At 39.3% G+C, this 27,716-nt stretch overlaps 1 long non-coding RNA gene across 1 annotated transcript; it reads right to left on the bottom strand.

The window, feature by feature from the left end:
- Positions 1-16,695: 16,695 nt before the first annotated feature.
- On the bottom strand, positions 16,696-22,292 carry LOC127017293 (uncharacterized). The gene is made up of 3 exons (XR_007766560.1): positions 21,949-22,292; positions 20,196-20,312; positions 16,696-16,925 (listed from the first exon to the last, which is right to left on the bottom strand). It is a non-coding gene; the product is annotated as an uncharacterized LOC127017293 (long non-coding RNA).
- Positions 22,293-27,716: the final 5,424 nt, after the last annotated feature.

Below are 27,716 nucleotides of genomic sequence, written 5' to 3'. Positions count from 1 at the left end.
CATCCACAGCTTCTCTGGGCAACCTGTGCCAGTGCCTCACCACCCTCACAGTGAAGAACATCTTCCTAATATCCACTCTAAATCTACCCTCTTTCAGTTTAAAACCATTACCCCTCGTCCTATCACTTCACTCCCTGATAAAGAGTCCCTCTCCGGCTTTCTTGTAGTCCCCCTTGAAGGGGGACTATAGGCCGCTATAAGGTCTTAGTTCATTTAGAGCCTGCTGCAGTAATCTATCCCTATTCAGCAAAGAATTTATGCAAATACCTAATAACAACTGCATCTAAGCAAATTCTTGAAGATAAACATGTCTTTAAATGCTTTACTCAACAGAGGAGAAATCTAAGCTGTGTCTAAAATAACCAACTGGACTGGGATCTTGCTTTTAAAGTATTTTCAGATGTTGAAAGTAAAATTATAATAAGCTTGTCAAGAATTTTTTTCAGTGTGCATTTTTCTACCTAGACTCTGGTGAAAACAGTATTTCTGAGTGGAAAAAGATGGTTTTTCCTTAGTTAAAAGTGGTGGAAATTGTATTCTTCATTTGATGCAAAACGCTCTTCCTTCATAAAAACATTTTTCCATTCTGATATTTTTAGTTCCAGATTTTTCGTTTTAAATCTTTGATGGAAAATGCTAATATTAATTAGTACTTAAATGCTAATTAGTATTTAAACTGAATCATAACTACTAGGATGTTAGAGACAAGGTAAATGATTACAGTGTTTGTTTCAGGGATAGGGAAAGGCCTCAAGTTTAGTTTAGTTTTTAATTTTCCGTGGCAGATTACTGTAATGATAGGAAATACATTCCTTCAGTCAGAAGGCTGTCTGAGGACAAACTGATCCTTACCTAATTTAGAGGACATCGTCATCCTCAGCTAATTTAGAGCAATGTAACATTTATAGCCTCCTATGGGAATTGATTTACATAACATAAATCCTTTGAGTCAATGGTGCAGCCAATTCTTTGCGTTTTTTTGTTTGCCTCTTTTACCAAAAAATCTCTTTTTTTTCCTTTTTTTCTTTTTTTTTTTTTTTGAGTCAGAAGGCGCCTTGCTCTTAACTTGTATACGTTTTACATGATCACACATTCCTCCACTTCTGACTCTTCCTTAATTCAAAACGGTTACCTTTTCCCTATTACTTTCAAAGGCATTAAATTGACCCTAACTTCAGGGAGGACAGGAGTCACTCTGTGCTTCAGGAAACAGAGCAATGTCAGTTGGAAGATTTCTAGGCACCAAAAGCCTACCAGTCTTCCAGAAGTATTGGGGACTGGAAAATTACCCTCTGTCCAAATATGTCTACACTTAATAGCAACATACTGAATTTTCTAATCGGAGAGGTCCATTTTGGTCCAACATCTACTTACAGAAAAAACATGCACAAAGGATAGGCAGGCCCCAACATTTTGCAAATCATTTTACTATTCCTTTAAAAAAAAAAAAAAAAAAGTCAGTTCTCCCTAGCAATGCTTCTAATAAAAAACAAAACCAAACACACACACAACCAACATGTTCACAGGGATTAAACTTTTTGCTTTTCTACCACTCATACACAACGGCAATGACATGTAACTAGCAGAACTTCATTTAAATCATTTTATACCATCTATGGGCTTGTCACTGAGCATTTTCAGAACATAATTCTACATTGCTGAAAATCCCATCGTCCTGGAAATAAGATGGAGCGAATCAGTGGCAGAACACACCCAGTGGAGTTAGACCTGGGAAACTCCAGCCTTTGACTTCAGTGAATTACATCAAAAATATTGTACCTTGAGTTTCCTGCTTGATTAGGGGATATGAATGGGAAACATAACCTCCTGTTTGGCAATACTGTTTGATTTATAACATTTACGATCTGCTTAATGCCGTTGCATAAATACATAATTGTACGGCTAATTTTTTTCACCGAGACATTTGCCGAAACTAAAGAACCTCCTGCTTGACTTCACAGGGAATGTGGTCTGAAAGCAGAAAGGAAGCATGAAAGAGGAAAACAATGTAGTTTTACTCTAATGGTTGCTCCTGCTATAAAACATACATAAACCTCTTGCAATCTCATACAGTTTTTATCGCTCTCAAAAAAAAAAATCATTCCGTTATACATATTTGCTATACTAGAACTGACAATGGATGGAGCAGACTGGTTTCTTTCCCTTTAGTAATGCACTTGGTCACCTAAGAAACCCCAGCTAAGGAAGAAAACTGTCCTGACTTGGGCATGGGATCATTTTACATTGTGCTGCTTGAGATCAATGTCTTTACTTGGCTTGTCACAAATTGCATAAGCCATGTCAGTGTTGGGTGTTCTTCAGCTTGTAACAACTTTGCTATCCTCTTGGCCCTTTGAATTTCACCGGTGATCGTAGTAATATTCTGTCTTTTTTCCCCTGCAACTCCAATAGCTCAGTTAAATTTTGGGGTGCCTCAGCCCCCTGCTAGACCTGTTGTAGCAAGACAGCCAAGGGGAATGCTGTAAGGACAGCTTCCCTTGAGTGCAGAGAAGACCACGAACCCCATATCTGGATCTCCCTGGTGTGTGCCGAGCACAGGACTGGAGAAACACCAGCCAGAGTGGCTGTACACCACCCCTACTCTGCTCTCCGGGGACCGAGGAGACACGGGTGGATCAGTACAATGCAGAGCAACCTACGGTACCTAAAACCATATGCATTTTATAAATTGCCTTCTGCTGTGAACTCTTCATCTAAATTGCTGGTGCTCTGAGGTCATTCTGTCTGCATAATATTTGGGTGCCTTATTATTTGCTGATGGGATAGGGAAAACGGGACTTGATTTTCCCAGCACTCACTGGTACGAATGCAGGAGGCAGACAGAGAGGCGGTCACCAGCAAATTGTGCTGAGGTACGAATTCTTCTCTGTCAGTGTCAGGAGACGCAGAGGTAAGTCAGCTCCCAAAGAGATTTTGGGGAACAGCAGAAAAGGCCTCCCCTGCTGCTGAAGGCAATGGCCGTTAAGGGAAGGAAAACAAGCACCTGCCTGAAGAGAGGATGGGAAATTCAGATGGCACTGGTATGAATTAATCCAAGTGTGACTAATGAAATGACAGGTGATTTCCAGTGCCATTTCACCTTTTGAGTCCACACATTTCTCTTTATTGGCTCATCCAAGCTGAAACTCAGCCTTGTCGCTAACTGGGGAGCAACAAATAGGCTGTCACCCTCATCGGGTTTTCCCTCCTTCGGCATGAAACCCAACATAGTGGTAGTAAGGCATGTATTACAAGGAGCAGCTTGGTAGCTGGGAAAACCAAAATGAAGCTCCAAAACAGCTGCTAAAATAAAAAGTTGCCATGAATCCTCAATATTAAAGGGGAAAAAAAAAAAAAAAAAGAAGAGTAGCTGCCACCTCTGCAAAGCCAGCACTAGACACATATACATAGACATACGGAGCCCAAGCTTCATTTCTTACGGTTTTTCTTACCTTGCCTTGGGAGTCCTAAAGTGGGCAGAAATTCTCTGCCAGATTCTCTGTAGGACACTGATCTTCTTACTTCTGTTTTTCCCTTTCACCTAGGCATGCATCAGCTACCTTCTTGCATGACGCTATGAATTTCTTCACTGAAAGGGTTGTCAGGCATTGGAACAGGCTGCCCGGGGAAGCGGTTGAGTCACCATCCCTGGAGGTATCTAAAAGACGTGTAGACATGGTGCTTATGGACATGGTTTAGTGGTGGACTTGGCAGTGTTAGGTCTACGGTTGGACTCGATGATCTTAAGGGTCTTTTCCAACCTAAATGATTCTATGTATTATGAGCTTAAAGGCAAATAAGATACTGCAAACTTATCAACCATATTTGTGTGATTTACAAATCTGCTAAGTTCAACACTCAGTTATCCTTCAAGGGAATTTTATTTCTAACTGGGTATCAAACTATGTCATGATCACAGCTGAAAAGCAGTGCTTCAGTAAGAATTTCCTGAATATTTAATAGTAAGAGTCATGCCATTACCAGTAAGCACTGCAACGAGCTGCCTTCAGAAGCAATAGGACCGAGATACCAGCACAACCATTTTGCTGAGCAGCTTTTACAGTCGAGTGGTTCACAGCCATGTGTGCATAAAACAACACATTTCATAAAAGTTAGGCATAAAGTGTAGAAAAATATTCTGACTTGTTTTCAAATTAAGACAGGCTGGCCACAGTCGTGTCATTATTGAGTGTGTTTTGCGGAAAGATCTGAGCAATCAACTTTTCATAAACCAATGTTCATGAAAAAAATAATTTAAAAGTCAAATGTATGAATACTGTTTAAAACCAAATGGAATATGTCTCGATGCAAATATTTGAACAAAGGATTCCTCCGTTTTTCTCCAATCAAGCAGCAGGCATTACATACAATGTATCTGGCCAAATGCATTCAAATCATAGCTCAAATTTTGAATATTCATGGCTAGTCATAACATGGATAATCCTCATGTTGAAAAAAATGAGAGAATCTACTTCAGAGCAGTTCTGTAAATTAAAAGAGCAAGAAAATTCACCGGGGAGAAATTATGTGCCCTGCTGTAACTATCACACTGTCAGAAATTCCAGAGTTACAGTTTTCTATACTGTAGCATTAGTCTGATTTGGTATTTGCAATATAATTTAACAACTAACTGCCCTTTTCTTTACTTCAGGTTTCCAAGCAAGTAAAACTTCCCTCTTTCCCTGTCCCCTCCCTTAGGGATCACTACCTTAATTAAAACTAACTTACAGTATCTTTATAGTATAAGGATACTTATATGTAAGTATATAAAAGTACACACTTATACTGTAAGTACCCTATACACAGCTTTTAAAAGCTTTCCACTCTTTAGGGATTGCCTAAAATTGAGTGCTGATTCACAGGGATTCCATTTTTCATTACAAAATTATAAACAAGAATTTAAAAATACTGTCTTCTGTATTTTCATGGCTTTCCTTTATGACAGTCTTTCCAGTATGCTTCCTTCAGAATCAACTGTTGTATCTCTATGGTAGACCAGCACAAATTTGTCAGTATTTCATACGGGATTGAATAAAATTAAGATGGAGCTATGAGAAAATACTGCCTTTCTATTTAAAGACAAAACTGGGTAGTTACCTACTCTAGGAAGGACAATTATACAAACAATATATACTCTGAAACTAGAACAGAGTCTATCACCTCATGGAGCCAAGGAAGCATATACTGGATATGAAATCAGAAGATTGGGAGTGGAGGGCATTTACAAAGAAACATCCTATTTTAACAAAACCAACGCAGCACAACCAGAAGGGATCTAGGAGCTATATCAAAGATACTTTGTAAGACGGCGTCCTTGGGGAGTACATCTATTTGAACAGCGAGTGGGTCACAGGGGAGAGAATGAAATCTCCTGACAAGCATCATTTAGAGAGACAAACGTAGATGTCAGGTGTCTCTGCGTTAGAGGCTCTGATTTCAATAGGCTCAGAAAAGACCGTTCTTTGAAAGTACGTGATTTTGCTCATCACTTAACTAACCTAAAAAATAGGTACCTACTTTAATTTTCTGAGTTTCAGACTAGAAACGTTCTTTTTTTGGTTTGATTGTGGTTTTTTACTCTTTTCTTAATTGTTTTTTGTATTGTTACCCATTGCAGATTGTTGCGAACATGTGAAAATGTGCTTTAACTTATTCCAGGGATATAGAAGATAAAAGTAATTTAGCCATTTAAAAAAAATAATAATAATCCACTGTTGCTTTTGAGATTGAGTCTAAGGATTTTAACTGACTGGCTTACCCTTGAAATCTCCAGTTGAAATCTGTAAGGGAGGTAGTGAAGAAAGGAAATCTGGACCCAACTTTACTCATGAGTCTTAGTCAAGAAGAGGCACCAAATTCATCCGGATGGTGCACGGCATTCACCCCTGTGGGCCCATAAATTTCCAAGGAGCACAAGAACAAAAAAGAGTTCCTTCTCACCACTTCCATCTTTGCTTTTCTGTGCTATTTTAAGATGATTGTCTTTGTGAATTTTCTGCAAAGCGTGATGCACACCTGCGGAGTAGAGAACAAGGTAACGCTAAGCCCGCACACACTGTTAGAGAGTCTGTCTTGATTTGCAAAATCCGAGACATTCATACACTATGAAGAAACTATGCTGAGCCCACTGTGACACGCTCAGGGTATTTAATGTCGTGCTGCATTCATTGCCTTCTCGCTATTCAACTGCCATACTATTTCCCTGCTTGAATTTGTGACCAAGCAAATATCTCTGCATCAATAGGGAGCTAAATCAACCATATAGTGCTCTGTTAAAGCCAATGAAGTTTCTTGCTTGCACTCTTTTAAGGGTCTGTCTAAAATCAGATTTTAAAGACAACTTGCAGTTGACATTAAAAATCATGCTATAGATAACAAACTGAAAAACATTCTGAAAATCCAACAATGAGTATTTCTGTATCTTGTCAGATGTTTATCTGCTGTACTTGCCCAAGTAAAATATGACAATGTTCAGACATGTAAAAATATTCCATGGCTCATTTTAGCCAGGTTACTCTAGCTTTCTTGAAAATTTTCCCTAGTTATACATATTCCTTTATAAATCCGGTTGGTAACATCTTGAAAACTTATTTTATCCCAACTGGCAGATATAGTGGCAGATATCTCTCTTAATTGAGAAAATTTATGGGGATGGTCAACGCTGGGTCTCAAATAATAAGGCAGCAGTAAAGTATGTCATTTTTATGTTAATCCCATAGCAAAAGGCAGATGAGTTTTTCTGCGGAGGTCTTTACACAAAATCCCAGGGAAAAAAGGGTGCAATTGTTCATGGTAAGAAAGGTAAATGTAGTATAATTTATTTTTTATTTGCTATGGCATGCATTTTGTACAGGTGACAGGTCCTTTAAGGGTCCAGAAGAGTCTGGTTCGTACCAGCTGTGGTTTTTAGAGTCAGTGTTACTAGCCTGATAAGAACGGGACACGCATCTATCCTCCTTCATCACCGAGGTTACTTAACTTTCAGTTATAAACCCTCATCTTTGTTATAATCTCTGTCTCAGAGTTTTCCTTCATCATCACCACAGCATACTCCACATTTCACAGTAGGCAGCATCCATGCCACTCATTTACTGAGTGTTTGTCTAATAAATTGAACACCAAACTCATACTACAGCATAGGAACAAACAAAAGAGGTTTGGTTTCCATGTGGCACTTGTCTTAATAAACTAGACAGCATGAAGCAACCATTTACTCCTAACTTCTATGTCAATAAGGTAAACACCATTTGAACCTGCACCCCAGTGTAAGCCTGAATTTAGGGACACTGTTTCATGAGCTTTCCCAGGCAGAGGATGCTCGGTCCACGCCTCTGAAGTAATTACAGTACAATTGTTATCTTAACGTGTTTTCAGTGAATCCAGTTTTCTGGACATTTTTAAGCAATGTTTTATTTTTTAAAATGTACTTTAAAGACAACTTAGGTCTGCACAGAATATTTTGTTTGCATGCTGCTTATAACGTTTTACATTTGGTAAAAGTTAACAACAGAGAAGTGGATTAAATCCAAAAGCAGCGGAATAAAAATACCAGAGAGCATTGTTTGTTTCTATAATTCAAAATTTGATGCACAGGACATCAGGTCATTTATCAAGTCAAGCTGAATTGTATTTGTTCATAAAGTTTTACAAATGTGTTAGATCCAGCAACAGCGATTTCAAGTTCTATAGTTAAATTTGTGTTAGAAAGCTGGGATATGCGTTACCATTAAAACAGACACTCAATTCCTGTTATCACTATATACAATTTAAAGTCTTATCTAAATTTCATCAGCATTGTCTTTGCAGTAAATTATACTGGTGAGAGAAATGCAATCATATGGTTTTATTGCTAGAAGGCTCAGAATACCTTTTTTCAATTTATTTTCTGAAAGAGCTGATTTACTGTTAAAGATGGCGATAAAGTGCCTTTTTTCTGTTAAAAAAATTGCAGTTGAAAAGGTTAGGGATTTTTCCCTACTGTAAAATTTTTACTTGCTGCCATGAAGAAATTTTTACGGCAGCCAACAAGAATGTTCTAATTCTTTTGTCCCCGTTTCTCAAAATATCAAAATGATGTTATGTGCCTTGTTGTCCCAGATTGTCTGTCGGTAGATTGCAGGGCATAATAGATCATTTTATGGTAACCCAGAAATAAGGAGCTACACGCTACCCTTGATTGCAATACCCATGCAACTGATATCAGCTGGGTCGTAGTACTGTGGCAGAACATAGAGTTTGGGTTGGATTCACTCTATAAGAAAATATGTAAAATATTTGCTGCACCTTTGACATTCGTAGTGCCCCAAGAGGACTAAATATCAACCATCAGCACTAAAGATAAAGTGAATTTATGTGCACTGGCACAGAAGTCTCTAGAACGGCTGTAACAGATTGGATTTCCTCAGGGTCTGACAACAGCCAAAGCCCATGTACAAGTACATCATTGTATATTGTCTGTGTTCATGACAGTGTTCGCTGTAATTACCGCTTCTGTCTTAATGTTATAATTGTAAATTAGGCTACAGCCTTTTCTCCGTTTCAAGTGTCTACCTTCTGTACACAACAGCACAGTTTCCAACAACCTGCAGTTACTTAAATGCCATATATATTACATATATTTTTTTATATATATATATCTCATATCATACATACAACCTTTATAAAGTCTATCCTCCCCCATGACTAAAATACCTTCCCTTCCAGGCTGCCACGAGCCGAGCAGGCTGCTGTGGGAGCCTTCCCTTCAGAAAGCTGCTTGGGCATTAATACTAAATGTAAGATGCCACGTTTCACATTCAGAACGATTACCAGATCTCATAGCGTTGCCAGAGAATAACAAAACCTCTGTGCTGCTTAGAAAACAAATTTGCTGCCTGTCCCACGGGTGACAGCTAATACAGATACTCGAGTCTACCTGTGACAGCTGCTAAACAGCAACAGGCCGTCACCTGGCTGGTCTTTGCCTGTGCTTCCTCGTAAGATCCGTACAGAAGCAGACATCCTATTCATAACAATATTGCCATTGATATGAGGTGCCTGGGCAGTGTATGGAAATGGTATATTTGCCCAGGAATAGAATTATCCAGAGGTGTCAATAATTAGGAAAGCCCTTATGCTCTCCTATATATTGCATCCCTTTGAAAACAAACAAGAAAAGGCTTTGTACTGCCAGGTTAGATCCCTGGAACACTTTCCAACATTAAATAATTAAGGTTCTCCACTTTCACATCCTCTGCGAGAGCGGTTGTATACGGATATCGGTTGCTTCATTGCACCGTGAAACTTGAATGGTGGAAACCGCGTAGCTCTGAGGCAGGGTTGAGACGGCCACCCATCGCCAGGCAAGAACTGAGCAAAGCTAGGCAATCTGACCCAAAATCAAAGTCTGCTCAGCTAGGCACAACTCCCTCGTACAAATCATGACTCCAGAAGAACATGAAGCCTGGTGACCCAGCATTTTTATTAACCAAAGATGACTGAGACTTAAAGTTGATGTCTCCCCCGGGCATAAGAGCAACAGAAGTAGGATAAAGTCACAGGCTTTGAGACAAAGCATAATGCAGTTATTTCCTACAACGCCTTGAATCAATCTGCTGCAAATGCCTACCTCTGCTAAGTTTGCGACACCTATGGAGCATGACCACAAGTGACGTGCTTTCAGGCTTCTAAAGAGAACAAAAACTAAAGTAAAAATGTCTTAAACATCTTAAAAGTGCCAACAGGATCCCTACATTACCCACCGTTCCCAAAAACAAACGCATAAACAAGGATCAATAAACAGTCTCTTTTTTAGAGCAGATTAAGTCATTCCAAAGTATTTTTCAACCAAATCACTAACCATGTTTTTAAAGATTTCAAAGGGCCCAGTTAATTATTCCCTAGCTGTGGCTGTATCTCCTATTTTCCCTTCTCCCCTTAAGTATCATTCTAAGTGAGATATCCTTCCATTCGGCTGCGGAGCTTTATAAGTGCTGGCATGCGGCTCTAGAGATCCCCTTCCCATCTGTTCAAAGCATTTTTATGCTCCTGGGCTGAAAGTGTAGTTGTTCTACTCTGATTTCTTCAAATACCCGTCTGAATGCTTAACTTGACTCCTGTGAGGAGACTTGCTGATTTCCATGTTACTTACTACGCAGACGTAGAAGCGTTTGCATACCTGTATGCTTCTATTCCCTATTTATGTAAAGGGGATATCACTTTTCTCACTGCGTAAGTATTGGAAAACAAATTCACACATGACAGCGAGTTGCTCAAGTACCACAATGATGGTAACAAGTGCTGTAGTCAGCTTCATTCTCCGTTATTATTAACGTGCCAAATGAAGTTTATCAGAGATGATCTCATATAGTCAAAAGAATGGAAATTAGCTACCGCCGGTGGCTTTAAACTGAAACATGACCATTGTGCGCAGGAATGCATCCTTCTTAAAAGTGCTTCTCTATGGCTGTGATAGACAACAGGGAAGAGGATGCAAATGGGTTTAAATGACTGTACCTAAAGCCATTGTTGCTTTGGTCTGGTTGAAACAACCCGGTATTTTAAAGATCATTCACATCTTAAGTGGCAGGTGTGCGTTTCTGCTTCGTATTAGAAAAACCCCTAGCTGCTTTCTGTGAATTTAGCTTTGGGAGCCGGAGCGTTCCAGTTTCAATCTGCATTCTGGGACAGGTAGCACAGACCAATTAATCATGAAAGCTGCCTCAGATGGTCTCACCTTCTTTTGTCTTTGAATAGCACGATACAAAATAAAAATGGGTCATCAATGCATTAGCAAGAAGGCTATGATAGCCTATCCTTGAAGAGATGTTATACTTGCAGCATAGACATGAGATGCAGAGAAAAGCAATTGCCCACTCAATGCAAAAGCGTGTCATCTGAGGGTGGGTATTGTTTGCTGCTTTGTTTTTACAGGCAGTACTGAAACACTTTTTTATAGCAAGGATATTGATAGCTCTCAACTCTGTAAATCTTGGGGGAAACGAAAGGGCTGGAACACATAACGCTGAGGAACAGATTAACTCACTGCTCACCAAGGACGCCCACTGTTAGTAGGAGCCATGAGAAATAAGGGGATTTTGGCAATAAAGGTGGGGGCCAAATGCTGCGACACGGGATGTGCTTACAGGCTAGGAGCAACAGGTAGACAAGAGAAGCATGTTTATGGAGAAAAAAAATTAGCTGGGAAAATGGGTAATAAAAAAAAGAGGTAGAAATGGAAGGAAGTTGTCATAAGAGGTATAAAGCCTCATTATCCTTCACTTCGTTTTCATGAGGAGAGTGAGGAGGAACTATACACAAAACAAAGGGGGAAGAGAGGCAAATAAATGACAATTCAAATCTCTGACTCCGCAGAAATCAGCTAAACGCTACAGTATAGCTTTAAGAGCAATAACAGATCCTTGGGATTGACAGAATAGGCAGAAGTAATAGGATGAAGTCCGTGTTACATTTATTACGGGTATCAAGGAAAAAAAAAAAGGAACTAGAAGGCTCTACAAGCATGATTTGAATAATAAGAATAGCAGAAAATAGTTGGCATGGAACATTTAGCAAATTATACCTAAATTGCAGATAGCATGCATTTACCCACAGAGAGCTTGCCTAACAAATCTCGTACTGCCTCATTGAAGCAGCAGCAATAACAGAAAAGATTTTACAGGGAGAGAATCTGTGGGTATAATTACATGGCCTGCAGGAAACACTTTTGACAGAATAACCAGCTGGAAGTTAAACATAAATAGGGGAGCAACCACAACAATCAAACTTCAGTCAATGCAATGTTATGGTGGAAGAGAAATAGTAAAGAACGGGAATAAATTAAAAGAGATCTTACATTACAGGACACCAAGGGAATAAAGGGTCTTGAATGACAAGTCATATTCTGCACTATTCCCAGGAAAACACTTGGGAACGTGTGTGGGCAAGAATACCAAGAGAGGGGACATTTTGTGTTTAACCACGAATAAGCCATACCCTCTTCCTCAAACATTTAGAAGCAGGGGGGATCAAAGTTTTGAGCATATGAGGTTAAGTCTCCTAAATTTCAAGGCTGAAAGAGACTGTGATGAATTATTCTGACTTCATATAGAATGCAATGCCAAAGAATCTCACCCCATAATTTCTGGCTGGACAACCATATATCTAGGAAAAATACTTAGTCTCCATTTAAATACTTCAACAAATTCACTATGTCCCTAGGTTAATTGTTCTGATGGTTAATTACTCTCAGTGAATCTTAAATGTACCCTGAATTAGTCTGTCTCCAGTTTTCAAACTCTGTTTGTTGCCCCTCTCTTCGACTTCTGCACTCTCTGCAATCCTCTCCCTGGAGGTTCTACAGGTTTACTCTAAGTTACCTTATCTTCGAGTAGGTTGAACTTCTTTAGTTTCTCATTATTGATCATGATTTTGAGACTCCAAATCATTCTTGGAGTCTTTTTTCCATTCTTTCCAAATTTCTGATTTTTTTCTCTGAAGCATGTACACCATGTGTTCATATAAACTAGATACAATTTACTAGTAAATGCCTAATCAGCACACAGTGATAAATCTTATTAAAAAAAAAAATCAAAGCAATTGCAGATAGCACTGCATCTTGGTATGGACTAGAAAGTCAAGTCTGAATTCCTGAGAATGACTCTACAATCTGGCTTCTGGTAGAGTTAACCCTGATTCAGTTTTTCCTGATTTTTTTACACTTAATCAGAAGGGAATCTGGGGCAACTACACAGTTCTGGTTAGAGGAAGAAGGAAAAAAAAAAAAAAAAAAAGGACAACACAGAAGGTTCAAGAGAGGATAACTGAGATAATAAGCCTTAATGACCCTAAATGATAAGCGAAAGAAGGTTAAACGTGCTGTGGAAAAGAGAAGATTAACAGAAGGCCTCGCTGATATATAAAATACCTTTAGGGAATAGAAAGGATAAATTTTAGTAGACTAGCAATTTAATAGAGGGATATGCAAACATGATTAATTAACAACTGTATTAGTTAATGACGACGAAAAGCTCTGTATTATTGCTGAGCTGTATTATGAGGAAAAAGAAAAGCAGCAGACAACTTTATACTTTTTAATGCAGAAGTTTAACAAAAATTACTCGGGAGGTATCACTAGGCTGTGCAAGCATCTGGGCTGGCATAACACAGGCAGGGCAGCGGAGGAGGGAAAGGGGACAGAGCTGCTTCGGCCAGGGTAAATTTTTGATATAACACAAGAGCTCTTTGTTTGGAGAGTTCATTTTTGCCATCTCTGCCTTCAAAATAAGTGTAACTATCTTCCAGTTAACTCAGGTTCGAGACTCTCATTACAGAAGGGAGCTACCTTCTCACCGGTCCTAAGGAAATATTCAACATTCCAACTTTATAACAGAAAAAACCCTCCGAGGATAATTACGTATTGGAACAGATTGCCCGCAGAGGCTGTGAAATCCCTGTCCTTGGAGGTTTTTAAGACGTGGTTAGGCAAAGCCCTGAATTGGCCTCATGTGAGTTCAGGCTTGAGCCTGCTCTGAGCAGCAGGTTGGACTGGAGACCTCCCAAAGCCCCTTCCAACGTGAACAAATCTACGACACCGTGATACAAAGGAAGATTTTATAACTTAAATAATAGAGAAGTTACGATTCCTGATGTATTGATGAGGAAAATATTAATGTAATTTACCAAAATACGATATATTTAAATACCAAAAAACATGCAACAAACAATTTAGGATATTTTTGCCTGGAGCGATTTCACACATTGTGGTCTCTGAGGTGTTTTAGTGGGTCTTGATAACTATCATAAAACTTACTGAAGCAGATGTATTTTTCAAGCAAGAGGCTGATTTACATCAAACAGAAGCCATAATCTCCTTAAAGTCTGCTTGTTCGATTTGGAGACATGAAGACTGGTTTTAAATGGATCTCAGTTTAAAAGGAATATTTGGAACTTTTCTTTCTCCTTTGATTGTGAAATAAACAGCTGGAAACAGGCAGCTTCCTTTCAGTCACTGAAATTCAGCATATTGCTTATAAAAAATACTTTTGCTAAACAAATTTCATCATTAATGGCTAGAACTCATTAGGTGCTTTATATTGTAAATGTATATATTGCTTTATGTTGTAAATATATTATTTAAAATATATTTATATGACATTAGATGCTTTGTAACGTCACAGCATCTACAACTTGCTGCATGTGTCCCCTTTTGATACAAACTCAAACTGCTATCCACTTACATTTAGAGTGGAATTATGATATTACACATACGACTAACAAAAATATAGGGCCCAAATAACTCAGTCTCTACCCCTCCCTCCCTCCCCAACTAACCCGTCGTTGTTTAACCACCTGTACCTGGTCTGAACAGATTTTGATCTAAATACAAAACTTCTGCCTCCCGGATCACCAACGTAAGCATATTCAAAGTCCCTTAAAAATCCTGCAAAGGAAGCAAATAGAAAAGAAAAAGTCGTTTATGTTACAATGCAGTTTCCAGCACTAGGAAATGTCACTTTCATCGTCACTGCCAGCGTGGCTTGAAATGTTTCATTTAAATTTGTACTGAACTCAGGTTGCTGACGATCCTCCTCTCTCCCTCCTACAGTCAAACTCAGCTTCCCAAATTCCCCTCTTTGTAGGGCTGTACTGCTAGACAAGTCCCCACCTAATTACCAAGACAGAAAAGGCTTTTTCACCTCAGCTACCATTGTTGTAACAGATGATAATACAGTTTTTTCTAGCATCTTCTGACAAAGGATTATGTCAGTGGGAGATCAGATGTTCTCCTCAGAAAGCGGCACAGTTCAGACATGCACCGCTATACAAATTAGCATCGTTTCTCCTGCTAAATGTCAGAAATCTTAGTATTACGGTACTCCCAATTTTGAAGCTATATCTGCATTGCCAAAGCAGGAGGCTCTGGGAACACAATGCATACTCCCTTCCACTACAGGCTCTGCTGTTGCAGCGCATGGAAGAGGTCCTTCCCTGGAGACATTCTGGCCAGGAAGAAATACTTAATGGTGACAGCAGACAGCATGGGACGCAAAGATATTTCTCGGTCTCTCCTCTTGCCTAACTGAGAAGGTTCCCTTCAGGTTGCACCCGAGGCCACCCCTTTTCATCCCAGGGTCAATAACGTTGGTATGTATAGGTGGCCGATAAACATTACGGCATGGTTTCACGCAGTAGTAACATGAAGGACATGTGGACGCATAGCATCCCTCACCTCAAGGGGACTGGATGCAGCCTTCTGCTCCGTCATGCAAGGATCCTTGCCACAGGGAACAGCTCTAGTTAAATCAAACAGACTGAGCGAGAGCTCACCTTATAACTTATACCCAGCAAACTGAGTTGCAACATACCTCAACTGTATGCATCTTCTACGTATAGCCCGCCAATTTTGTATCTGGGATCTTTCTCTTACCAATATGGCACCAATAACACAACCACAGTTTAAATGATTATACTGATACACAGTCATTAGACAGACATTGTGTCCAGTCTGGTCTATCTTTGGCAAGATAAAAGATCGGAGAGCAGGAACCACATTTGTCTCTATCACATTCTCCTAAAAGGAAAAGTCAAAGCCAAAGTTTTGCAGTATAAACGTAAAGAATGTGCAAAGATAAAGGGCTTTTTTTTAGCAGGTAAGGAACACAGCAAGAGGAAAGTTGCACCCATGCTGATAGTACATCCTGAAACACTTCGCGGTGTTTCAAAAGCAACCCGTGGCTTTGGGGCTAGGCGTAAACAAGTTACATCATCTCAGAACTATGACTCTCTTTTCAGACTGGTTTTCTCTGTGGGTCATACCCAGACACAGATACGAAGCAAGAGACAGCATTTTCACCATCAAATAAGATTCAGTTGTAAGACTTTTTTATACAAATTCAACCTTGGTAAAAATACTTTTAAATATTTTAAATAATCTAAAATATTGCCAGCTAAAAAGTTTAGTCTAACTAAACATAGTAATTAATATAACTGTGATGCCATTATGATTGATAGATGGTCTATAACTGAGTAGACTTTAACAGGATACCTCTGTAGGAAAGAAAGGTTGCTGCCAACCGTTTACTTATTTCAGTTCTACTGACCAAGACAAATCCAAGGGCTTTAAATATGACAACAATCTAGTTTTAGCTTCTAAGAATCAGTTTCAAAGTGAATGACTTGGACAGTGAAGTCAACAGAAAACATTTAGCCACTAATTCTGTAGAGGTTCTGTGGTTTGGGGTTTTTTTGTTTTTATCCCTGAGATTTCAGCAATGAAATATAAAAAGAAAAATGGCTCTGTATTTCTGGTACTAGCCCAGGAGACCAGGATTCTGACAATGAACTCCTGCACAGTTTTTGGTAAAGCTTCTTAAGTTTCCTGTGCCTTGGGGAATGGCAATAATCTCTCTAGTACCCAGAACTGTCTTTAAAAGCTACTTTTGTATACTTCAGTTTCTGAGTGGAGTACCATTTGAACTAGTGCTCATTTTTAAATGCTTTGCAATTTAAATACAAACTCACGCGATAATCTTGACACCGCTTTTTTCAGGGCACAGAAGCCTAACAGCAGCAGTACCTTATTGCCTTGCAATACCTGTGCCATGATGTTTTGCTAAGATAGAATACGTAAAGTCACAATGGAAAGATTTAGAAGAAAATGCCGGGACCGCATTGCTCTGATAATGATATAATGATGAAAAACATTACGGTGGTTGAACTATATGTATTTAGCTCTATTTGTAACAGAATTCCTTTGCATAGATACAGTTCACTAATAAAACGAGGGAGAAAGCTTTTCTCACAGAGAAATTTGATAATTCTTCACAGGAAAATTGCTTGCATCTGTTAGGAAGTCGTCAGTCTAGTTTCATAAAACAGAAGATAAATCCTCATTGAATATACAGTCTATGTTGAATTCTGTTGTCTTTCCTCAGGCGACAGTCCTGCTGAAGTCAAAGCTTTCTTTGAGAAGATTGTACAGATTTAGTGCAAGAACTTTTTTTTTTTTTAACGGAAGAAGTAGAAATTTGGCTCATTAGTTACACCATTTTTGTGTAAGTGTGACATCCACTGGCAGGTAGTGGAGAGTAAAACCTATCAAGCAAGCAGCTCAATAAACTGCAGTGTCCCAGAGCTCCGCGTTTATGTAACCTCTTATTCCAACAAACTTTACCAACACATTTGCCCAATGTGAGCCTCACAGAGTGATATTTGCCTAGTAAATACTTTTGAGAGAGAAAAAGATATTAATTAAAAGCAAGCAATAAAGTCAGAGGTGTTTACTACTATTTCTCCAATAATTCTCCTTTTTAATAAACAGAACTGAAAGCATAACTGGTTAGATAGAGTTTTGCAGCAACAGTAGTGGCTTAACAATTGTCTACCAGATGCTGGTGTGGAAAAAGAGACACACACCCCCACAGAAACAGTTCCATGGTTAAAACACAGAACTCTTATCAGTTGTTCTGATGTCTGTTTTCAGATTTGCCAATTTTTTCTCTGAGAGCTTGGGCAAGTGAACAAATTACCCTGCATTTGTAAAAGAGACAAAGTAATCACAGATGAAGAAAAAACAAGGTTGGAAGAGACTTTTGAAGTTCACCTGGTCCAACCCCCTGCTTGAAGCAGAGCTAACTTGTAAATTAATCAGGTTGCTTATGGCATTATCCAGTCAAGTTTTAAAAACCTCTAAGGATGAAGAACCTCCTACCGCTCCAGGCAGCCTATGCCAGTGCTTAACCACACTGAGGATGAACAATTTCCTCCTGAAGTCCAACTGGAACTTCCCTTTTTCAGCCTGTGACCATTGCTTCTTGTCCTTTGGCTGTGCACTTCTGAGAAAGGTTTCTTTCTTATTACCCACCCATCCCCACCATTTTGGCAGTGGAAAACTACAATGCGATTCCCTCCCTCCTCTTCACATTAAACAAACCCAGTTCCCTCAGCCTCTCCGCATCTGTAGTCCCTTCTGAATGTCACACTGCCTTCCAGCACATCAGCTCACCCCCCTAATTTGGCATCATTTGGAAATTTGCCGAGGGGTGCATTATGGCCCATCATCCAGGTGAGGGTGGTGAAACACTGGCACAGGTTGCCCAGAGAGGTGGTAGATGTCCCATCCCTGGAAACATTCAAGCTCAGGTTGGACGGGGCTTTGAGCAACCTGATCTAGCAGAAGAGTTAGACTAGATGACCTTTAAAGGTCCCTTCCAACCCAAACCATTCTACAATTCTATGATCCAGTTCATTATAGAAAATGTTAAACAAGATCAGCCTCAGTACTGATCCTTGAGAAACATCACCAGTAAGCAGATGCCAGTCAGACTCTGAATCATGGACCACTGCCCTTCAACCAGTTTTTCCCTCACTTTGTAGTCCACCCATCCAGTTCACATCTCCTTAATTTGGCTACTAAGATAATAGGCGAGACTGTACCAAAAGCCTTTCTCAAGTCAAAGTGAACATCACTCATGCCTTTCCCTTCATCCACAAAACTTGTCCTTTTATCATAAAAGTCAATCAGGATGGTCAAGCATGGTTTGCTCTTGGTAGACCCATACTGACTGTTCAAATTTTTGCTCTTCATGTGCCAGTAAACAGTTTTCATGAGGAACTGCTCCATAATCTTCCTAAGGACTGAGGTGAGGCTGACTGGCCTGTAGTTCCCTTTCCTGTCATATTAGTTAATTCATGAGAATTAATTGTAAAAGGTTATAAAATCCTCAAATGAATGATAGGATGGAAGGGTCCTGGTCCAAGACTGAATTTTGGACATAGACGAGAACTCCTGTTTCTCAGCAAACACTGAATTCTCTCCCCTGATGCTGCAGCTTCATGAAACAGGAGGGCAACGCAACAGCATCCTGCCAGTGAAAGGGGCACCCAACTCCCCCTTCATCTCCCGCTGCACCGCTTAGTTTTGTGTCAGCCTTGACGGTTGCCAGGGCTATCCAAAAGACAATTCAACTCACTAACCCATCTGAAAGCTAACGAGCCAAAACAAAAGAAAGGAGGCTTTTCTTTTTTTTTTTTTTGGTCAGGTTAGTGAATCAGGTCATGGAAAACAATCACTGCAGACTAGGCAAAAGGAAAGGGAGGATAAGAGATGAGGGAGGAGAAAAAGACCATGCCTTTCTGATGGCAGCAAGCCAACAGATCAGCTTGGATGTCTGTGAAACCGCAACCTAAAATACATATACCTTTAGGACCCTAAAATAGTTCTTTAGAGCAATGGTTAGCCCAAGTAGCTATAGTTGTAAGCACAGAAAAATACACTTCTTTTTCATCATTTAAAAATGGTCTGATGAGGGAAATCTAAGTCACTTTCCTAGCTACTGAAGCAGACAAATTATGCATCCAAGCTTCTAACCTATTTTTCAAAAATGAACCACAGGGCTAGATACAAGCTGGTTTCTCAAGCACAGTATTCCGCTGTCAGGAATAGCCACTTAAATATTAACCAAAAGTCTGCATCAGTCTTCCTACCACGAGCATCCAGAACAGAGGAGAGATGGTACTTCAGCTGACGTTTATTTATCCTGCACAGAATCTGAAGTAAAACTTCAGCTGAATGAGATCATGTGCAAGACGCCATCTGTGTTTATTCCATCAGGATTATCATTCTTGATTGTTTTATTTTGGGAAAAAAGTCAGATAAGGATTGTAACTTTAAGGTTGCAGCTTGTCCAGACTTAGGGAGGTGATGTATTTGTGTTTTAAACTGCATTTCTTTGCGCTTTTTTCGTGGGGCTTTTTATTTCTGACACCATCACAGCTGTTTCACAGACTCTAGAAGCAGGGCTCTATGTTTGATGTGTTTTACATTTTGTAAAAGAACTTTAACTTTGCCATTCAGATTTTTTTCCCTAAATTGATCCCTACTCTTCATGAACTCCCTTTTCAGCCTTTGTACTTTCTTCCAGTTACACAGTAACATCGGCTGTTGTCTTGGAAACGCATCTTGTGTTCTCCCGAGCATCCCGGCACCGTTAATGAAAGGAATCCCTTTGCATCTCTGGGTCAGATCGTGTTAATTCAGCAACTCTGTGTGAGAGCCAAGCAACTGACTTAGTGTGCAACCTGCGATGCAAAATGCTCTTTACAAGACCACCAGAGTGAAAGAGCTACCATAAGGAAACATTCCTCACAAGCCCTAACAGCGGTTAGCTATACAGGGAGTTACACCTATTCAGAAAATCACATCTTCTTGTACTTACCAAGGACAAGAGCAAAATATTCAGCAACTGGAATGGGAGTAGGAAAAGGCCCAGAGTAGTGATATTTTCTCAAGCCAAACTCCATACATCGCCTTCGGACTGCTGTGTACTATAAGTCTATATAAAGAAATCAAAAGAGGGTTTTTGATATGTTGTACAAGAAAAATCTTACCAAACAAAAAAAATCCAAGCCCAGACCTCAGCACTTATTTAATGCTTTTTCACCTTGAAAGTATGGCAAAGCTCTACCCAATTCATCCACCTTCTCCACCTTTGAGCAGAGGAGTAGGTAGATTCATCCAGTAACACAGGTGAGACTAAGCAACAGCAGAAAGTGGGCAGACAGGATTGTCGTCTGGAACTTGAGTGGCACCAACTGGGCAAGTTTAGGCAGACTGGAGCCCATCTTCATTTTTTTCTTTTTTTTTTTAAATTAAATAGAAGTGATGCTTCCAAGGTCAAACTGCCAGGGAAGGATGGTTCTTAAGGCATAAGGTCGCCACTATATCTATGAGTAGTCTTGTCAAATCATGGGGTCCAGTTGGTCAAGTTGATCTTTCAGCTTGGGTATTTTACAGACCAGTGGAGGCCATGACTGGCTGAAATTCTTCTCTGGTTTAATTTGAAGTCCTGTAAGAACATAATTTTCTCTGGGCCAGATGGGAAATCAATTAAGAGAGTAAACCTGCAAAATTCACACCCGGATCATGAACAGTTCTATAGAAAACTGCTCAATATCAGCATCAGCTTCAGTGAAACGATATAGTACTTCATGGCTAAGAAAGGCTATTTGCTAACATCCTAGATTGAAAAAGACTGCTATAAAAAAAAAAATTATCTGTAAGAAAAGTGGACTGATGCCTACTTGAGTTAAGGTATTCCCTAAAATACAGGTGGGACAGCTGCAGAAGCACTCCCAGCTGTTACTGTACTTACGAAACTGTGTGGGAATTGAGACTCTGGTGATATAAAGATGATACAAAGACTTCACAAACTGGTAAGACAGGAAGGTATGTAGGTCTCCTTGTTAAATTTTTATTATTGGTACAAGCAAACAAAAATACAGATTGCTTTTTTTTAAATTAAAAACCACACGGCTGTATCAAGACCCCTCAGCTTGCCACGTGGTCTTGGTAGCAATGAGTTGTGAGTGCAAATGCCTCGTGATCCCTTACTGTAGGACGGGATATGGGATACCGCATCAAGGAGAACGGGAGGCACAGGCTGGCCATTAGAAAGGATGCTCTGTGCGAACCGAAAGGGGAAAAATGCCCAGGGATTGTGTGAAGGCTAAAGATGGGGAGTGTTCATTCTAGCCCCCTGCCAAAAAGACAGCAGATCCCTGAAAAACGTGGCAACAGAGAGCAGGAATGGATTTCAAATAACTCCCTTTTGTACAAAATACATTATTTATTGTCTGTACCTACTGACATCTTCCCCGTGATTTTTTAATGATACACCACACTTTTGGTCCTTTGCTCCAGGGAAAGCTAGCCTGCATTAAAATGATAATTAAAAAAAGCCATAATCCTGGTGATTTATAGTCTCAAACTGAGATGTGTAAATGATCCGCTCTATTCAGAATATTAAAGCTATTTGCCACTCAAACCCAGATCCAATTTTTGCAGAGGGCCTCTCACATTAATTGAAGGTCAGATCAACATCACTATTTGTAGGGTGTTTGGAATACATGCCAGGAGACATTTCCATATGAAAATTCAACAAGACATTACACCATCAAACTCAGCCTTACCTGAGGTTAACCTTAAACAGGAAAGAGATATTTCAACCCATTAATCTCATTCTGCTCCGTATTAGCTTGTCACGTTGTTAGGCATGGCGTCCACCTTTGCAAATTTAATTCATGTCAAAGCTTGCAATTTTGATTGTTTGCTGCTGCTGCATTACGATTCTTGTCTTCTTTCTCTCAGGACTGCTGTTTTCTGAAATCCCCAGTTAAAGAGCAGTATGTAATTTGGGTGGTTTTCACTATACAACGCTTTGCAAACTGGTCCCCAGCCACGATGCGATGAAGACTCGGCCACGCTGTCACACTTACTACAGTCAATGGCTCGGCACCTGTCCCCAGATTCTTTACCTATAGATTTGCAACAGAAATTAAGATCTTTACCTAAAACTGATGCAGGCAAAACAGACAATGAGTTAGAGCAATTGCTAATCGATGAACTGGGACCCAAATCTTGCCCTCACCTTGACGTCCATTGCAGTCAGACACGTGTCTCTTAGCTGTTAGTGTCTGGTAAGTGAACAAGCTTGCCTGGGCTGGAAGACAGCCTTGATGACCTCAGTGGTCTTTTATATTTCTAGTAACAAGAAAAGTGCACTGGGAATGGAATCAGAAATGTGAACACTGTCCACTATAACCCTTTAAATGCGTCAAATTTATTTTCCACTTCTCTTGTTGGACGTGAATGCACAACCGGGAGGCCCAGGTAATGAGATCTGCAGGCTTTGCTTCTTACATAAAATGCTCATCATTATTTTAGGTTATTAACCTTTGCAGTAAAAGATCACCAGGTCCTTTTCCGCCTTCAATAAAAGCTTCCCGGATAGAAAAAAGGGTCAGTTCATCCCAAGCATGGTGCCCCCAGTGATTTCAAGAAGCTTTCTACAAAGGTGATTTGCTTTCATCACTATACATTTTTCTCTCTTCCCTCCCTATTCTGCATACATGAGGTAAAGCAGATGTCATTTGCTTTCTGAAGCCCACCATCCCCAATTAAAATTATGAATAATCATTTCGATCAAAGGTTAACGATTAGTTCCAGGATCTTCCATTTCCCTTGTATTTACCTTGAAATTTGGAGCTACCCAAGTGCTTGCATATTTTGTCTCTCCCGAATGCTACTGCTTTTGAAAACAGATTTTCTTGTTTAAAAAAAAAGTGCCTCTGACTCTGAACTATCTAAGAATTTAGAGATTCTTAGAATGTCAGCAAAGCCCTAATACCAAGTTCGCTAGTTTCCTAGGTTATAGTTCCGAGAAAATACTATTTCACCAAAGATGCAACATCTAACTTTGAAGCAAAAATGGACGGAAAAGCCCCCAAAAGAAACCTTCAGAATGCTGCTTGTATTTTATGAGTGAACATCAAGATCTGTGACAAGTGTCATGACAAGTGTTTCACCTCAGATCCCATATCATTTAACAGGAAAGCATCGCTGATGTGAAGTGCAGAACTGAAAGGTACTGTTACAGGAGGCTGAAGTCTCAGAAATCACTTGTAAGGTAGCATTCACATTTAAAAGTTAGATGTAAAATATTCAGTGGATTTAATACATTACATCCACAGAAGCAACTGCACCTATGCTAGTTTATATGTATGGAAGTCGGTAACCTTCAGATGAATGAATATTTTCCCCTACAGCTTATTCCTATGAAAAGAAGGTATTTCCCCTTGGAAAAATGTGTGAGGGGGAATATCTGCTTACTCTTGCATTGGATAGATTTTCTTCCCCTTAGAAGAAATAACATTTAAATGATGGTGACAAAGTTTTCTTTATTAAAGGGAATATGGGAGAAGGGGTTGCTTTGAAGTGACACACTATTTAACATGTTTCCAGGAAAGCAATTTTGAGAATGTTAATGAAAGCTTATTATTATACAGCTATTACTAAATTAAAAAGAAGCAACTGTGAAGTTCAGGAAAAGTTGGAAAATTTTAAAGTACACAGGAGACAGCTTCTTGAACAGTCTGAAAGCAGCAGGGTTCTGAGATGAACCTCATACGCTATACAAGGATACCATATATATCTAGTACAACATCAGTCCAAACAAATATCAGTCTGAAAAATACTCTTATTCTTACTTAAGAGCACCCTTACTTTTAAGAACTGTATTCAAACACAATGCTTCACACACCCAGAGCTATTTTATGCTGTTACTTGTTAAAGAAATCGAGCAGGTAAAAGAATCGGGCCACTTCAACAAGGTTAAGGAGCACAGAAAGGACAGCCCAGGAGCACATAGTAACTCTGATACACCTACACTGCATAGCTGCCCAACTGAGGCCAAAAACCTGATTACAAAAGGTGCTGTACAAAGTAAAAAACCAAAAGTTGGTTCCTGTTCATGAGAACTTTTTAATCTAAGAAAAGGGATAACATTGGGCTGGCAAAAGGCAGGGCAACATTTGATAGAAAACCATCTGAGCTTCTAATTCTGGTCAGGATTCAGAGGCATCGAGGTCTTATAAAGTTTTATAGAAGCATTCAGAAGGACTGAAGATGTGAAGATGATGTTTATAGGGAGCTGCTCCACAGGGGGGGAAAAAAAAAGCAATAGCATGCTTGATTTGAAAGAGAAGCTGATCAGAAGCATAAATCAACCATTTGATAGGGAAAAAGAGGAAACAGATTAAAGCTACGAAAGAGTCTTGAACATGAAGACATACATTTCTTGGATAAAGGAAGGAGGTAAAATAATCAGAGACACAGGCTAGGAAAATGATCTTTTAGGGAGCATATTTTGAAAAGATACAAGATTGCATTAGTAAAGGTCAAATAAAAGGATGTGGCATTAACCAAAACATATGTTGAGAATTTTAAGAATTTTACCTTGCAAATATACTGAAAAAAATCATACCTTCAAAAAACAAAGACATAGCATCCGCGACTGAACATGGCTCACTGTTGAAGCTGGAGAAGACTCTTTGCCCAAACCGTCCAAACGTAGCTGAGGATTCTCGTTTGGGAACAGGAGTAGGTCCCTGCCCTTTACCTTATGCTGCCCACCGGAGAGCTTTGGCCAGCAGGAAAAGGCACGCTTTTGATGCAGAACAGTTTACTTCTTCATAACTAGGAAAAACTGGTGAAGAACAGTCATAACCATTGGTATTTCTGTTGCAAGATGCTGTTTCCAAGACAGCCACAAACTCTGACCAATGCAACACGCTTCCTTTGCATCATAGCAGTTTGTGTGTAGTGAGGATACAACACGCTCTTGGCCCATACGGAGCAAGCTGTTGAATTTCCTTTCACCTTGACAGTTTATAACAGTAATTCTTACTTCCTGCTCCGAAGACGCAAATATTTTAATGATTTAAGGTAATTTCTAGTTAGACGATCTTGATACACTTACCTTGAAGTAAAATTGTGACTGAAATTTGCTTGGTAATAGTCTACCTGCTCTTTAGAAAAATGTGATGAAATCACCATCATGGACTGAATAAAGTAGATCACCCACAGCCATACAAAGAGTTATTTGTAGCCTTTGATTTGCTGTCTTACATTTCTGAGAAGATAAGTGTTCTACCCTTGGAGTATCTCATCCACAAGCTGATGTTACTTACAGAAACAAGAGAATCTATTAAAAATACATATAGCTCTTACCTAAAAGTCTCATTGTAGAAGACGATCTTTCTTCTTTCTCTATCAAGTTCATCTGCTCTTAAGATAAAAAATTTCTGGACTACCTCTGCCCATGAGGTCTACTTGATATGATATTGTAAAGCCATGATCTATCATGAACATCAAGATACATTAGTTCGGTGGGGAGGTGTCTTCTGAGTCCTAACTTCTAAAGTTGAGAGAAATTTGGTTTGTTTGATTTTTAAAGAAGATATTTATAGCCTGTATGGCTGTAGGGAAGAAACCCTGAGTGAAACTGAAATGCAAAGCCATTCTCCAGAACCAGATGACTTCTGAATGTTTGGCACTGGTGGCACTGTTGATATTACACAGATATGATCCGTAGAAGCTCTTTCAAATTTAGGATACTTATTGTCAGCCATGCTAGTTTTGCACATAAGACTACAGAGTAAGGCATGCACAGGCATGACTGAGCATAAACGTTAACACCTCCATGGGTTTAAAGATAATCTTAAAGTGAAATGGTAACCAAGGAGTAGTTGGGAACACCAGGTGAGTGTTTGGAGAAAACTGTGAGCTATTTTCTTGGCTATGGGTATTCCCTACTCTCAGTTCCAACCGTTATACTGTTCTCTACAACCATATATAGAAAAGCAGGACTTGCATGGTGGCTAAGGCAATTTCCTCTCAGAAGCAGAGGTCTGCCAAATCACACAAGCAGCTTAATAGTTTTACTTATTTTTATCTGGTTTTGCTCTTAGCGCATAATTAATTCTATTTTCAAAATGCATGTTAATTTTCAATAAGATTCCACATGCAGATTGTTAGGGAGGTATTCAGAGCGTAATCATGCTCTTCCACACTGAAAAAGGAGTCAGCTGTGGGATGAGGATTCATATTCTAACCATTGAAAGCCCATGTCTCAGCCCCAGCTGTGCCAGGAGCTAGAGATGCCAACCAAGGACTGAAGAGAATTTTGTTGTGGAGAATGAGAGAAGGAGACCTGGGGAAGGGAGGGAAGAAGAAAAGCCCAAAGCTATACGCAAATGCTGTAAACATGTACCTCCCTTGCCACTTACAAAAAAAACCCCACATGCTTTTAAACATTTTCTTTCTTTTCCTGATTAACAAGCTGTAAGTATATACTGAAAGCATATATTAAAAAAAAAAAATCTAAAGAAGATCCCTCATTTTTAATATTGAAACAAGGACAAGGAGATTATTAGCAAACTGAATGGAATTTTGCTTTGATACTACAGGGGATTGCAAATGTAACTCAGTTCCAGAGATCTGAGTACCTACATTTATGATCTTGAACATCACACTTACATTTTAATCTTGACCTCGTGTAAGTTATGTTTCTTAGGCAGGCGATAAGGCCAGTTAACAGTGCTATTCCTATATGTAAGGTGATTTATTACCAACTTAAGCAGCGAGCAATCATATAAGCTGAGACCAAGATAATAAAGTAAAATCCATTCAGAGGCTGAGAAACTTGCAATGGTTTACACTTGCTTGAGAAGACATGGATGCTCACAATTTGAACGGACTGCTGTTCAAAAGTGGGAATGAAGGTAAGATCAATCCCTTTTAATTATTAGGTAGTGCTAGCTAGCTTTGAAGAATCCTTCCCTCATAGGTCTTTCAGCTTTTACCATTAAGAGATCATTTGGATAAGGAAATGAGATCACCCTGCGCTGGAACTCGCAGTAGTAAGAATATTCTTTAAAATATCCCCTAGATGCATTTTCAGAAGTCCGTAAATCCAACTCATATCTTTTACCCGTCTTTGAAAAGAGGGTATTGTGTTTACTGGCAAGAACTTGACAGGTTTGATTTAAACCATGAAATGCACATCAAGCCTGACATCACACCAATTCAAAGTCTACGGTATCCAGAACCATATAGAACACACTTGCCTGGTATCTGAAACAGTAAAATCTTCATAGCTGACTCTAATCTTCATACAGAACATTATGAAAATTTGTCAGCCAGGAAGATTTTTTTTTTTTTTTTTTTTTTAAACAGAAACTGTGAAACAATTCTGTTTTCATTTTAAAATTGCTTAGCTAGAAAACTCAGAGGGAATGAAACCTTTTTCATAATAAAATTAAAACATAAATTAGTAATTATTATTTTATCTTTAACAGATAAACTAGTCACTTTGAAATTAACGTAAGCCACAGCAGCC

The sequence above is a fragment of the Gymnogyps californianus genome, chromosome 5 (genome assembly GCF_018139145.2).
Source record: "Gymnogyps californianus isolate 813 chromosome 5, ASM1813914v2, whole genome shotgun sequence".
Lineage (NCBI taxonomy): Eukaryota > Metazoa > Chordata > Aves > Accipitriformes > Cathartidae > Gymnogyps > Gymnogyps californianus.
This window is presented reverse-complemented; position numbering and strand designations above follow the sequence as displayed.